The 13,143-nt window shown below is 54.7% G+C and overlaps 1 protein-coding gene across 1 annotated transcript in view; it reads right to left on the reverse strand.

The window, feature by feature from the left end:
* Positions 1-13,143, reverse strand: part of LOC124134456 (cell surface glycoprotein 1-like) — a 118,156-nt gene that overhangs the window by 78,006 nt on the left and 27,007 nt on the right. The gene's annotated exons all lie outside the window — the stretch shown is intronic.

Below are 13,143 nucleotides of genomic sequence, written 5' to 3' on the forward strand. Positions count from 1 at the left end.
GAGAAAAAGTTGAACCATTTCGGGTCCTACATGGAGACAGCGATGCTGGAAGCTGATTTCCTCAGTTGCCGCATCTAAATACCATACCCAATCATCCGTCCTTAATCAATAATCCAGCAAATGTCACTCCTTGATATAGCCAACAGATAGGATCGCATAATTCATTGACCCGGTAATGGGGGATTAAGTTTAAATGGCATAACATGTAACATATCATTAATCACATAAAACAAACATCGCAGCAAGTGTAGGGTAACCATAGTTACCACAAAAGTTCTCACTGAGTTTTTGTTATTAGATTCAAGGGGTATAAGATGCAAGTGTACACTTGTATTGTGGTGGTCTATCTTTCCTTGACCTTGTGTAGGATTGTATTGAACAACAGCCCCATCTCCTATCCCCTGTGTCAGGCTGGGCCAAACAGCCCCATCTCCTATCCCCTGTGTCAGACTTTGTCAAACAACAGCCCCATCTCCTATCTCCTGTGTCAGGCTGGGCCAAACAGCCCCATCTCCTATCCCCTGTGTCAGGCTGGGCCAAACAGCCCCATCTCCTATCTCCTGTGTCAGGCTGGGCCAAACAGCCCCATCTCCTATCCCCTGTGTCAGGCTGGGCCAAACAGCCCCATCTCCTATCTCCTGTGTCAGGCTGGGCCAAACAGCCCCATCTCCTATCCCCTGTGTCAGGCTGGGCCAAACAGCCCCATCTCCTATCTCCTGTGTCAGGCTGGGCCAAACAGCCCCATCTCCTATCCCCTGTGTCAGGCTGGGCCAAACAGCCCCATCTCCTATCCCCTGTGTCAGGCTGGGCCAAACAGCCCCATCTCCTCTCCCCTGTGTCAGGCTGGGCCAAACAGCCCCATCTCCTATCCCCTGTGTCAGGCTGGGCCAAACAGCCCCATCTCCTATACCCCGTGTACAGACTCGCATGTAGCAATGATAAAATCCGACAATAATCATAAACTGTCATTCCATGAATCCAACTGACATCGCCCGGTTTCTACTTTAAGCCCTTTAAGGGAATTGATTGAGATTAGACTGCCGCCACATTTCACCGTACACGGATCTTTACCCAATAAATCTTCCCCAGTTCAAATTGTGTACATAAATAGCATGTAAATGTTTAATATCCCATTAAATACTTGTACTGAAATTCCAAACCAACTGTACTATATGGGGCAAGTGCAACAAGCATGTATTGTTGCATGTCCAGTGGCGCTGGTAATCACGGGCCTCTCGTTAATCAGGGAGATGTCCCAGGAACTCTGCAGGATCAGCTGCTTACCCTCCGTATTGATTCCATGGGAGAGAGGGGGTCTTACTGAAGATGGACATCCTCCAGTGAGTGAGTGAGTGAGTGAGAGGGTGGGTGAGTGAGTGAGTGAGTGAGTGAGTGAGTGAGTGAGTGAGTGAGTGAGTGAGTGAGAGTGAAAGGGTGAGTAAGTAAAGGGGTGAGTGAGTGAGTGAAAGGGTGGGTGGGTGAGTGAGTGAAAGGGTGGGTGAATGAGTGAGTGAGTGAGTGAGTGAAAGGGTGAGTGAGTGGGTGAGTGAAAGGGTGAGTGAGTGGGTGAGTGAGAGGGTGGGTGAGTGAGTGAGTGAGTGAAAGGGTGAATGAGTGAGTTAGTGAGTGAAAGGGTGAATGAGTGAGTGAGTGAAAGGGTGAGTGAGTGAGTAACTGAGTGAGTGAAAGGGTGAATGAGTGAGTGAGTGAGTGAAAGGGTGAGTGAGTGGGTGAGTAAGTGAGTGAAAGGGTGAGTGAGTGAGCCAATCATGGCTAGTCACCAGCCCCACAGATATCACAGGCCGAGTCACTAGCCCCAGGCTTGTCATAACTCCAACAAATTATACCAATAGAACACTACACTGCGTTGTGGGATTGTTAATGTCCTTGATAAAGAGATAGTGTGAATATAATCAGGCTAAGAAATCTTATTTTTACAGCGGGTATGGTACAGTAAACAATTGTGATGGCTGTCAGTTAATGTGGAGATAAGCACTTACAGCACACTCATTGGTGTAAAATCATCCAATAGACAGACTGGAACCAAGGAACTTAAAACATATTGAATACGCAAAGAAAACTACCAATACCCAATGTGAGTGATCATTTGTGAGTAAATACTCAATGGCACAAAGAATTATTGTTTTTTGTGATTAAATTCAATGTTATCATTATCCAATATTTCTACATTGTTGACTGCATGAGTCATTACAAGACAGTCCTTACAGAAATAGATGTAGACCTATATTCCCCACTACACTGTTAACATGTGTTCATCTTCTGTCACTCAGAGTACAGATATAGACCTATATTCCCCACTACACTGTTAACATGTGTTCATCTTCTGTCACACAGAGTACAGATATAGACCTATATTCCCCACTACACTGTTAACATGTTCATTTTCCAATGTCCTTCAATAATGACATATCTGCTCCTCTTAAACCCATTTTGATAAAATGACTCTACTGCCCCAGAATTAATTAACGTCAATGATTGAAGAGCATTGACAAGCAACCTGTCCATCATCTAATACAAAATTGTTATTTTCACATTATTATTCAATGAAGACAAAACAAATTCATCCATACTTTTAGCATTAGCTTCAGCAAAATGGTTGTAACTCACTACACACTTGAATGATTAAGGCAGCCAACAATTTATCAACATAGTTTAGGTTTAAAAAATTGCTTAAAAATCAAAACAAATGACATCATTTGTCATAACTGAAGATCAATGACTTCCTCATGGTGAGTTACAGTCCCCAATAGACACTTCAATGAATACAGTCACTGCCACATTGACAGTCATAACCCAACTCCCAAGTATTTATTTGCAACATTTTCTTATTTAACACATAATTCCTAAACAAGTCTCTTTCTATTTTCATCAAGATACTATTGTACAATCCAAAATATGACATTTATCAGACTGACATATCCCTGAGTGTATTGCTTCCATATTCAGTCCTCGGAGGCAACTTGTCTGATCAATACAAAATGTAAATTTGCTAAAGGAGTCAGCTCCGGGAGGAGTATTTGTGTGGACATTACCAAAACACATTCATGTATTACCACTTATCAGTTAGAATGTAGAAGAATAAACAGCCATATTTCCTGTTGCAGAAAGCCCTTAGTCCATATCTGCCCATTCACAATGAAATCAACCCAAGGGAAGATATCACCATCCAAACAGAGCTCCAGGTGTAAAAGTGGATAACTGACTTACAGATGATGCAACTATAATTATATGCATCTGAACATCCAAGTGAGCAAGGTGTGGTGTGGTGTGGTGTGGTGTGGTGTGGTGTGGTGTGGTGTGGTGGCGTGAAGTGGCGTGGCGTGGCGTGGCGTGGCACGGTGTGGTGGGGTGGCCTAGGGTAGCGTAGGGTTGGCTTTAGTGTAGGTGAGGTGTCAGATGTAGGTGTGCGTGTAGGCATCATGAGGTGTAAGCATGTTGATGACATCAATACTTTCCTTCAATTACACAATGGAGACTTACATGTTCTCTACAAAACAAGATAATTACTTTTCTTTAAGGACATCCTAACTTTTCTAAAAGAAAATTGGTACATATATTTTATCATCTCTAAATGTAATCTTAGTCACTTCAATATATGATAATTACTTTTGTGTAAGGACATCATAAGTTTGCTTTCAAGAAATCGTTACCTTTCCAAATTTATCACCGCTGGACACTTTGATGCGCATGTACTCCAAGTAAATGTTCATGTCATGTGAGTGATCACATGAATCACATGTACGGATAACTTGAATAGTTAAAATATATAATGCCTCCTACTTCACATTTCTAAAATTTAAAACAACAGAAAATTTTGATAATATCATAAGCCTGTCAGCAACTGTGATGACAATGATGGCCACATACTGGTCACCACTTCTGACGGGGCAATGTGTGGAGCGGGACGTAGAGGGGCCACATACTGGTCACCACTTCTGACTGGGCAATGTGTAGAGCAGGACGTAGAGGAGCCACATACTGGTCACCAGTTCTGACTGGGCAATGTGTGGAGCAGGACGTAGAGGAGCCACATACTGGTCACCAGTTCTGACTGGGCAATGTGTGGAGCAGGACGTAGAGGAGCCACATACTGGTCACCAGTTCTGACTGGGCAATGTGTGGAGCGGGACGTAGAGGGGCCACATACTGGTCACCACTTCTGACTGGGCAATGTGTGGAGCGGGACGTAGAGGGGCCACATACTGGTCACCACTTCTGACTGGGCAATGTGTGGAGCGGGACGTAGAGGGGCCACATACTGGTCACCACTTCTGACTGGGCAATGTGTGGAGCGGGACGTAGAGGAGCGGGACGTAGAGGAGCCACATACTGGTCACCACTTCTGACTGGGCAATGTGTGGAGCGGGACGTAGAGGGGCCACATACTGGTCACCACTTCTGACTGGGCCATGTGTGGAGCGGGACGTAGAGGGGCCACATACTGGTCACCACTTCTGACTTGGCCATGTGTGGAGCGGGACGTAGAGGAGCAGGATGAGTGGGTGGGGGACCATGTGTGGAGCAGGACGTAGAGGAGCAGGATGAGTGGGTGGGGGACCATGTGTGGAGCAGGACGTAGAGGAGCAGGGTGAGTGAGTGGGGGGACCATGTGTGGAGCAGGACGTAGAGGAGCAGGGTGAGTGAGTGGGGGGACCATGTGTGGAGCAGGACGTAGAGGGGCCACATACTGGTCACCACTTCTGACTGGGCAATGTGTGGAGCGGGACGTAGAGGGGCCACATACTGGTCACCACTTCTGACTGGGCAATGTGTGGAGCGGGACGTAGAGGGGCCACATACTGGTCACCACTTCTGACGGGGCAATGTGTGGAGCAGGACGTAGAGGAGCCACATACTGGTCACCACTTCTGACTGGGCAATGTGTGGAGCACGACGTAGAGGGGCCACATACTGGTCACCACTTCTGACTGGGCAATGTGTGGAGCGGGACGTAGAGGGGCCACATACTGGTCACCACTTCTGACTGGGCAATGTGTGGAGCGGGACGTAGAGGGGCCACATACTGGTCACCACTTCTGACTGGGCAATGTGTGGAGCGGGACGTAGAGGAGCAGGGTGAGTGAGTGGGGGGACCATGTGTGGAGCAGGACGTAGAGAAGCAGGGTGAGTGAGTGGGGGACCATGTGTGGAGCAGGACGTAGAGAAGCAGGGTGAGTGGGTGGGGGACCATGTGTGGAGCGGAATGTAGAGGAGCAGGGTGAGTGGGTGGGGGGACCATGTGTGGAGCAGGACGTAGAGAAGCAGGGTGAGTGGGTGGGGGACCATGTGTGGAGCGGAATGTAGAGGAGCAGGGTGAGTGGGTGGGGGATCATGTGTGGAGCGGGACGTAGAGGAGCAGGATGAGTGGGTGGGGGACCATGTGTGGAGCGGGACGTAGAGGAGCAGGATGAGTGGGTGGGGGACCATGTGTGGAGCAGGACGTAGAGGAGCAGGATGAGTGGGTGGGGGACCATGTGTGGAGCGGAATGTAGAGGAGCAGGGTGAGTGGGTGGGGGACCATGTGTGGAGCGGGATGTAGAGGAGCAGGGTGAGTGGGTGGGGGACCATGTGTGGAGCGGAATGTAGAGGAGCAGGGTGAGTGGGTGGGGGGACCATGTGTGGAGCAGGACGTAGAGAAGCAGGGTGAGTGGGTGGGGGACCATGTGTGGAGCGGAATGTAGAGGAGCAGGGTGAGTGGGTGGGGGATCATGTGTGGAGCGGGACGTAGAGGAGCAGGATGAGTGGGTGGGGGACCATGTGTGGAGCGGGACGTAGAGGAGCAGGATGAGTGGGTGGGGGACCATGTGTGGAGCAGGACGTAGAGGAGCAGGATGAGTGGGTGGGGGACCATGTGTGGAGCGGGACGTAGAGGAGCAGGGTGAGTGGGTGGGGGGACCATGTGTGGAGCGGGACGTAGAGGAGCAGGGAGAGTGAGTGGGGGACCATGTGTGGAGCGGGATGTAGAGGAGCAGGGAGAGTGAGTGGGGGACCATGTGTGGAGCGGGATGTAGAGGAGCAGGGAGAGTGAGTGGGGGACCATGTGTGGAGCAGGACGTAGAGGAGCAGGGTGAGTGGGTGGGGGACCATGTGTGGAGCGGGATGTAGAGGAGCAGGGAGAGTGAGTGGGGGACCATGTGTGGAGCAGGACGTAGAGGAGCAGGGTGAGTGAGTGGGGGGACCATGTGTGGAGCAGGACGTAGAGGAGCAGGGTGAGTGAGTGGGGGGACCATGTGTGGAGCAGGACGTAGAGGGGCCACATACTGGTCACCACTTCTGACTGGGCAATGTGTGGAGCGGGACGTAGAGGAGCAGGGTGAGTGGGTGGGGGGACCATGTGTGGAGCAGGACGTAGAGGGGCCACATACTGGTCACCACTTCTGACTGGGCAATGTGTGGAGCGGGACGTAGAGGAGCAGGGTGAGTGAGTGGGGGGACCATGTGTGGAGCAGGACGTAGAGGGGCCACATACTGGTCACCACTTCTGACTGGGCAATGTGTGGAGCGGGACGTAGAGGAGCAGGGTGAGTGGGTGGGGGGACCATGTGTGGAGCAGGACGTAGAGGAGCAGGGTGAGTGAGTGGGTGGGGGACCATGTGTGGAGCGGGACGTAGAGGAGCAGGGTGAGTGAGTGGGGGGACCATGTGTGGAGCGGGACGTAGAGGAGCAGGGTGAGTGGGTGGGGGGACCATGTGTGGAGCAGGACGTAGAGGAGCAGGGTGAGTGAGTGGGGGGACCATGTGTGGAGCGGGACGTAGAGGAGCAGGGTGAGTGGGTGGGGGACCATGTGTGGAGCAGGACGTAGAGGAGCAGGATGAGTGGGTGGGGGACCATGTGTGGAGCGGGACGTAGAGGAGCAGGGTGAGTGAGTGGGGGGACCATGTGTGGAGCGGGACGTAGAGGAGCAGGGTGAGTGGGTGGGGGGACCATGTGTGGAGCGGGATGTAGAGGAGCAGGGTGAGTGAGTGGGGGGACCATGTGTGGAGCGGGACGTAGAGGAGCAGGGTGAGTGAGTGGGGGGACCATGTGTGGAGCGGGACGTAGAGGAGCAGGGTGAGTGAGTGGGGGGACCATGTGTGGAGCAGGACGTAGAGGGGCCACATACTGGTCACCACTTCTGACTGGGCAATGTGTGGAGCGGGACGTAGAGGAGCAGGGTGAGTGGGTGGGGGGACCATGTGTGGAGCAGGACGTAGAGGAGCAGGGTGAGTGAGTGGGGGGACCATGTGTGGAGCGGGATGTAGAGGAGCAGGGTGAGTGGGTGGGGGGACCATGTGTGGAGCGGGATGTAGAGGAGCAGGGTGAGTGAGTGGGGGGACCATGTGTGGAGCGGGACGTAGAGGAGCAGGGTGAGTGAGTGGGGGGACCATGTGTGGAGCGGGATGTAGAGGAGCAGGGTGAGTGAGTGGGGGGACCATGTGTGGAGCGGGATGTAGAGGAGCAGGGTGAGTGAGTGGGGGGACCATGTGTGGAGCGGGACGTAGAGGAGCAGGGTGAGTGGGTGGGGGGACCATGTGTGGAGCAGGACGTAGAGGAGCAGGGTGAGTGAGTGGGGGGACCATGTGTGGAGCGGGACGTAGAGGAGCAGGGTGAGTGGGTGGGGGGACCATGTGTGGAGCGGGATGTAGAGGAGCAGGGTGAGTGGGGGGACCATGTGTGGAGCAGGACGTAGAGGAGCAGGGTGAGTGAGTGGGGGGACCATGTGTGGAGCGGGACGTAGAGGAGCAGGGTGAGTGAGTGGGGGGACCATGTGTGGAGCGGGATGTAGAGGAGCAGGGTGAGTGAGTGGGGGGACCATGTGTGGAGCGGGATGTAGAGGAGCAGGGTGAGTGAGTGGGGGGACCATGTGTGGAGCGGGACGTAGAGGAGCAGGGTGAGTGAGTGGGGGGACCATGTGTGGAGCGGGATGTAGAGGAGCAGGGTGAGTGGGTGGGGGGACCATGTGTGGAGCAGGACGTAGAGGAGCAGGGTGAGTGAGTGGGGGGACCATGTGTGGAGCGGGATGTAGAGGAGCAGGGTGAGTGGGTGGGGGACCATGTGTGGAGCAGGACGTAGAGGAGCAGGGTGAGTGAGTGGGGGACCATGTGTGGAGCGGGATGTAGAGGAGCAGGGTGAGTGAGTGGGGGGACCATGTGTGGAGCGGGACGTAGAGGAGCAGGGTGAGTGAGTGGGGGGACCATGTGTGGAGCGGGACGTAGAGGAGCAGGGTGAGTGGGTGGGGGGACCATGTGTGGAGCAGGACGTAGAGGAGCAGGGTGAGTGAGTGGGGGGACCATGTGTGGAGCGGGATGTAGAGGAGCAGGGTGAGTGGGTGGGGGACCATGTGTGGAGCGGGATGTAGAGGAGCAGGGTGAGTGAGTGGGGGGACCATGTGTGGAGCGGGACGTAGAGGAGCAGGGTGAGTGAGTGGGGGGACCATGTGTGGAGCGGGACGTAGAGGAGCAGGGTGAGTGGGTGGGGGGACCATGTGTGGAGCGGGATGTAGAGGAGCAGGGTGAGTGAGTGGGGGGACCATGTGTGGAGCGGGACGTAGAGGAGCAGGGTGAGTGAGTGGGGGGACCATGTGTGGAGCGGGACGTAGAGGAGCAGGGTGAGTGAGTGGGGGGACCATGTGTGGAGCAGGACGTAGAGGGGCCACATACTGGTCACCACTTCTGACTGGGCAATGTGTGGAGCGGGACGTAGAGGAGCAGGGTGAGTGGGTGGGGGGACCATGTGTGGAGCAGGACGTAGAGGAGCAGGGTGAGTGAGTGGGGGGACCATGTGTGGAGCGGGATGTAGAGGAGCAGGGTGAGTGGGTGGGGGACCATGTGTGGAGCGGGATGTAGAGGAGCAGGGTGAGTGAGTGGGGGGACCATGTGTGGAGCGGAATGTAGAGGAGCAGGGTGAGTGGGTGGGGGGACCATGTGTGGAGCAGGACGTAGAGAAGCAGGGTGAGTGAGTGGGGGGACCATGTGTGGAGCAGGACGTAGAGGAGCAGGATGAGTGGGTGGGGGACCATGTGTGGAGCAGGACGTAGAGGAGCAGGGTGAGTGAGTGGGGGGACCATGTGTGGAGCGGGACGTAGAGGAGCAGGGTGAGTGAGTGGGGGACCATGTGTGGAGCAGGACGTAGAGGAGCAGGGTGAGTGGGTGGGGGAATCATGTGTGGAGCAGGACGTAGAGGAGCAGGGTGAGTGAGTGGGGGAATCATGTGTGGAGCAGGACGTAGAGGAGCAGGGTGAGTGAGTGGGGGACCATGTGTGGAGCAGGACGTAGAGGAGCAGGGTGAGTGGGTGGGGGATTCATGTGTGGAGCAGGACGTAGAGGAGCAGGGTGAGTGAGTGGGGGACCATGTGTGGAGCAGGACGTAGAGGAGCAGGGTGAGTGAGTGGGGGGACCATGTGTGGAGCGGGATGTAGAGGAGCAGGGTGAGTGGGTGGGGGAACCATGTGTGGAGCAGGACGTAGAGGAGCAGGGTGAGTGAGTGGGGGACCATGTGTGGAGCGGGACGTAGAGGAGCAGGGAGAGTGAGTGGGGGATCATGTGTGGAGCGGGACGTAGAGGAGCAGGGTGAGTGAGTGGGGGACCATGTGTGGAGCGGGACGTAGAGGAGCAGGGAGAGTGAGTGGGGGATCATGTGTGGAGCGGGACGTAGAGGAGCAGGGAGAGTGAGTGGGGGACCATGTGTGGAGCAGGACGTAGAGGAGCAGGGTGAGTGGGTGGGGGACCATGTGTGGAGCAGGACGTAGAGGAGCAGGGTGAGTGAGTGGGGGACCATGTGTGGAGCGGGACGTAGAGGAGCAGGGTGAGTGAGTGGGGGGACCATGTGTGGAGCAGGACGTAGAGGAGCAGGGTGAGTGAGTGGGGGGACCATGTGTGGAGCGGGATGTAGAGGAGCAGGGTGAGTGGGTGGGGGACCATGTGTGGAGCGGAATGTAGAGGAGCAGGGTGAGTGGGTGGGGGACCATGTGTGGAGCGGAATGTAGAGGAGCAGGGTGAGTGAGTGGGGGGACCATGTGTGGAGCAGGACGTAGAGGAGCAGGGTGAGTGAGTGGGGGGACCATGTGTGGAGCGGGACGTAGAGGAGCAGGGTGAGTGAGTGGGGGGATCATGTGTGGAGCGGGACGTAGAGGAGCAGGGTGAGTGGGTGGGGGGACCATGTGTGGAGCGGAATGTAGAGGAGCAGGGTGAGTGAGTGGGGGGACCATGTGTGGAGCGGAATGTAGAGGAGCAGGGTGAGTGAGTGGGGGGATCATGTGTGGAGCGGGACGTAGAGGAGCAGGGTGAGTGGGTGGGGGGACCATGTGTGGAGCGGAATGTAGAGGAGCAGGGTGAGTGGGTGGGGGACCATGTGTGGAGCGGAATGTAGAGGAGCAGGGTGAGTGGGTGGGGGGACCATGTGTGGAGCGGAATGTAGAGGAGCAGGGTGAGTGGGTGGGGGGACCATGTGTGGAGCAGGACGTAGAGGAGCAGGGTGAGTGAGTGGGGGGACCATGTGTGGAGCGGAATGTAGAGGAGCAGGGTGAGTGGGTGGGGGGACCATGTGTGGAGCAGGACGTAGAGGAGCAGGGTGAGTGAGTGGGGGAATCATGTGTGGAGCAGGACGTAGAGGAGCAGGGTGAGTGAGTGGGGGGACCATGTGTGGAGCGGAATGTAGAGGAGCAGGGTGAGTGGGTGGGGGACCATGTGTGGAGCAGGACGTAGAGGAGCAGGGTGAGTGGGTGGGGGGACCATGTGTGGAGCAGGACGTAGAGGAGCAGGATGAGTGGGTGGGGGACCATGTGTGGAGCAGGACGTAGAGGAGCAGGGTGAGTGAGTGGGGGGACCATGTGTGGAGCGGGACGTAGAGGAGCAGGGTGAGTGGGTGGGGGACCATGTGTGGAGCAGGACGTAGAGGACCAGGGTGAGTGAGTGGGGGACCATGTGTGGAGCGGGACGTAGAGGAGCAGGGTGAGTGAGTGGGGGGACCATGTGTGGAGCAGGACGTAGAGGAGCAGGGTGAGTGGGTGGGGGGACCATGTGTGGAGCGGGATGTAGAGGAGCAGGGTGAGTGGGTGGGGGGACCATGTGTGGAGCAGGACGTAGAGGAGCAGGGTGAGTGAGTGGGGGGACCATGTGTGGAGCAGGACGTAGAGGAGCAGGGTGAGTGAGTGGGGGGACCATGTGTGGAGCAGGACGTAGAGGAGCAGGGTGAGTGAGTGGGGGACCATGTGTGGAGCAGGACGTAGAGGAGCAGGGTGAGTGAGTGGGGGAATCATGTGTGGAGCAGGACGTAGAGGGGCAAGGTGAGTGGGTGGGGGACCATGTGTGGAGCAGGACGTAGAGGAGCAGGGTGAGTGGGTGGGGGAATCATGTGTGGAGCAGGACGTAGAGGAGCAGGGTGAGTGAGTGGGGGAATCATGTGTGGAGCAGGACGTAGAGGGGCAAGGTGAGTGGGTGGGGGACCATGTGTGGAGCAGGACGTAGAGGAGCAGGGTGAGTGGGTGGGGGAATCATGTGTGGAGCGGGACGTAGAGGAGCAGGGTGAGTGGGTGGGGGAATCATGTGTGGAGCAGGACGTAGAGGAGCAGGGTGAGTGGGTGGGGGGACCATGTGTGGAGCAGGACGTAGAGGAGCAGGGTGAGTGAGTGGGGGGACCATGTGTGGAGCGGGACGTAGAGGAGCAGGGTGAGTGGGTGGGGGAATCATGTGTGGAGCGGGACGTAGAGGAGCAGGGTGAGTGAGTGGGGGAACCCAGGCCTTTGGCATGACCATGATTTAACCACTAGGCTACCCCAAAGCCCCTTGGCAATGACGGACGATATCTCAACATCTGGTGTCATGACCTGATGAGGGCTAGTCAGTGACGGAGCTGGTGGTTCATCGGTCTGCTGCGTGTGCCACCGGTCAATGACAGGCTTCACAGGTAGGTGACCCCATCAGCTGCTATTGTCTCTAAACGGTTACAACTAGTGCCAGACTGACCAATCACAGAGCAGCTGTAATCCAGATGATGCCAGGAGATTCACCCTAGATAATCTTGAGCACTAGAGAGCATGGATACAGCTTTTTGTAAACAGAGGTCCACTCTGTGATATGGCAATTATTCTGGGGTAGTTTCATTTTGTTCAAAAATCAGCAAATGGGTTGGTCATTGTGTCTACCATGTTTACACTTCATATACTGATCACATATAAAAAAGGGTCAGTGTACTTCGTTAAGGGATGTCGACCCTTCAAATTATAAATGCCATATTTCATAAATAAGATGGCATAAGCAAAAAGCATGACATGTCACGATCCATCTCATGGGTCAGTGAATGAGGTTTAATGTCATGTCAGCAATTATACAGCTATGGTTGTTATCTCTACAAAATGAAGGTGAGTGATTATTTCTCATAGCTACATCAGCAAACTTGCAACTTAACAGGATGCTAACAAAGAATGAGGGGCCTGGGATCTTGGAGGAAGTAGTGAGTGAGTGAGTGAGTGAGTGAGTATGGTTTTACGCCGCTTTTAGCAATATTCCAGCAATATCACAGCGGGGGACACCAGAAATGTACCCATGTCGGGAATTGAACCCTGGTCTTCTGCGTGACGAGCGAACGCTTGAACCACTAGGCTACCCGACCGCCCCCTTTGAGAAAGTAGGCACGAATGGGGAGGCAATATAGGGGAGAGGGAAGCATTGGCAATTGTAGGAGTACAGTGTGACACTTTGGCGTGATGGTTGGTAGAGCATGGTGGGGAGGGAATGGGAGGACAGGGATGGGACAGGAGGGGATGGGGGGGGGGGGGGGGGGGGGAGAGCAGAGGGGGAGTGGAGGGGGGCAGGAATGAAGACAGAGGAAGAAGTGGGATAGGGAATGGATGGAAGTAGGAACAGATGACAGCGAACATGAATCAGAGAACTGACAATCACAGACACTGTCTACAATGATCTACAACACAAGTGTGATGACTGACAATCACAGATGCTGTCTACAATGATCTACAACACAAGTGTGATGACTGACAATCCCCGACCCTGTCTACAATGTTCTACAACACAAGTGTGATGACTGACAATCACAGACACTGTCTACAGTGTTCTACAACACAAGTATGATGACTGACAATCCGAGACACTGTCTACAGTGTTCTACAACACAAGTGTGATGACAGAC

The sequence above is a fragment of the Haliotis rufescens genome, unplaced genomic scaffold, assembly GCF_023055435.1.
Source record: "Haliotis rufescens isolate VD_foot unplaced genomic scaffold, xgHalRufe1.0.p SCAF_35, whole genome shotgun sequence".
NCBI lineage: Eukaryota > Metazoa > Mollusca > Gastropoda > Lepetellida > Haliotidae > Haliotis > Haliotis rufescens.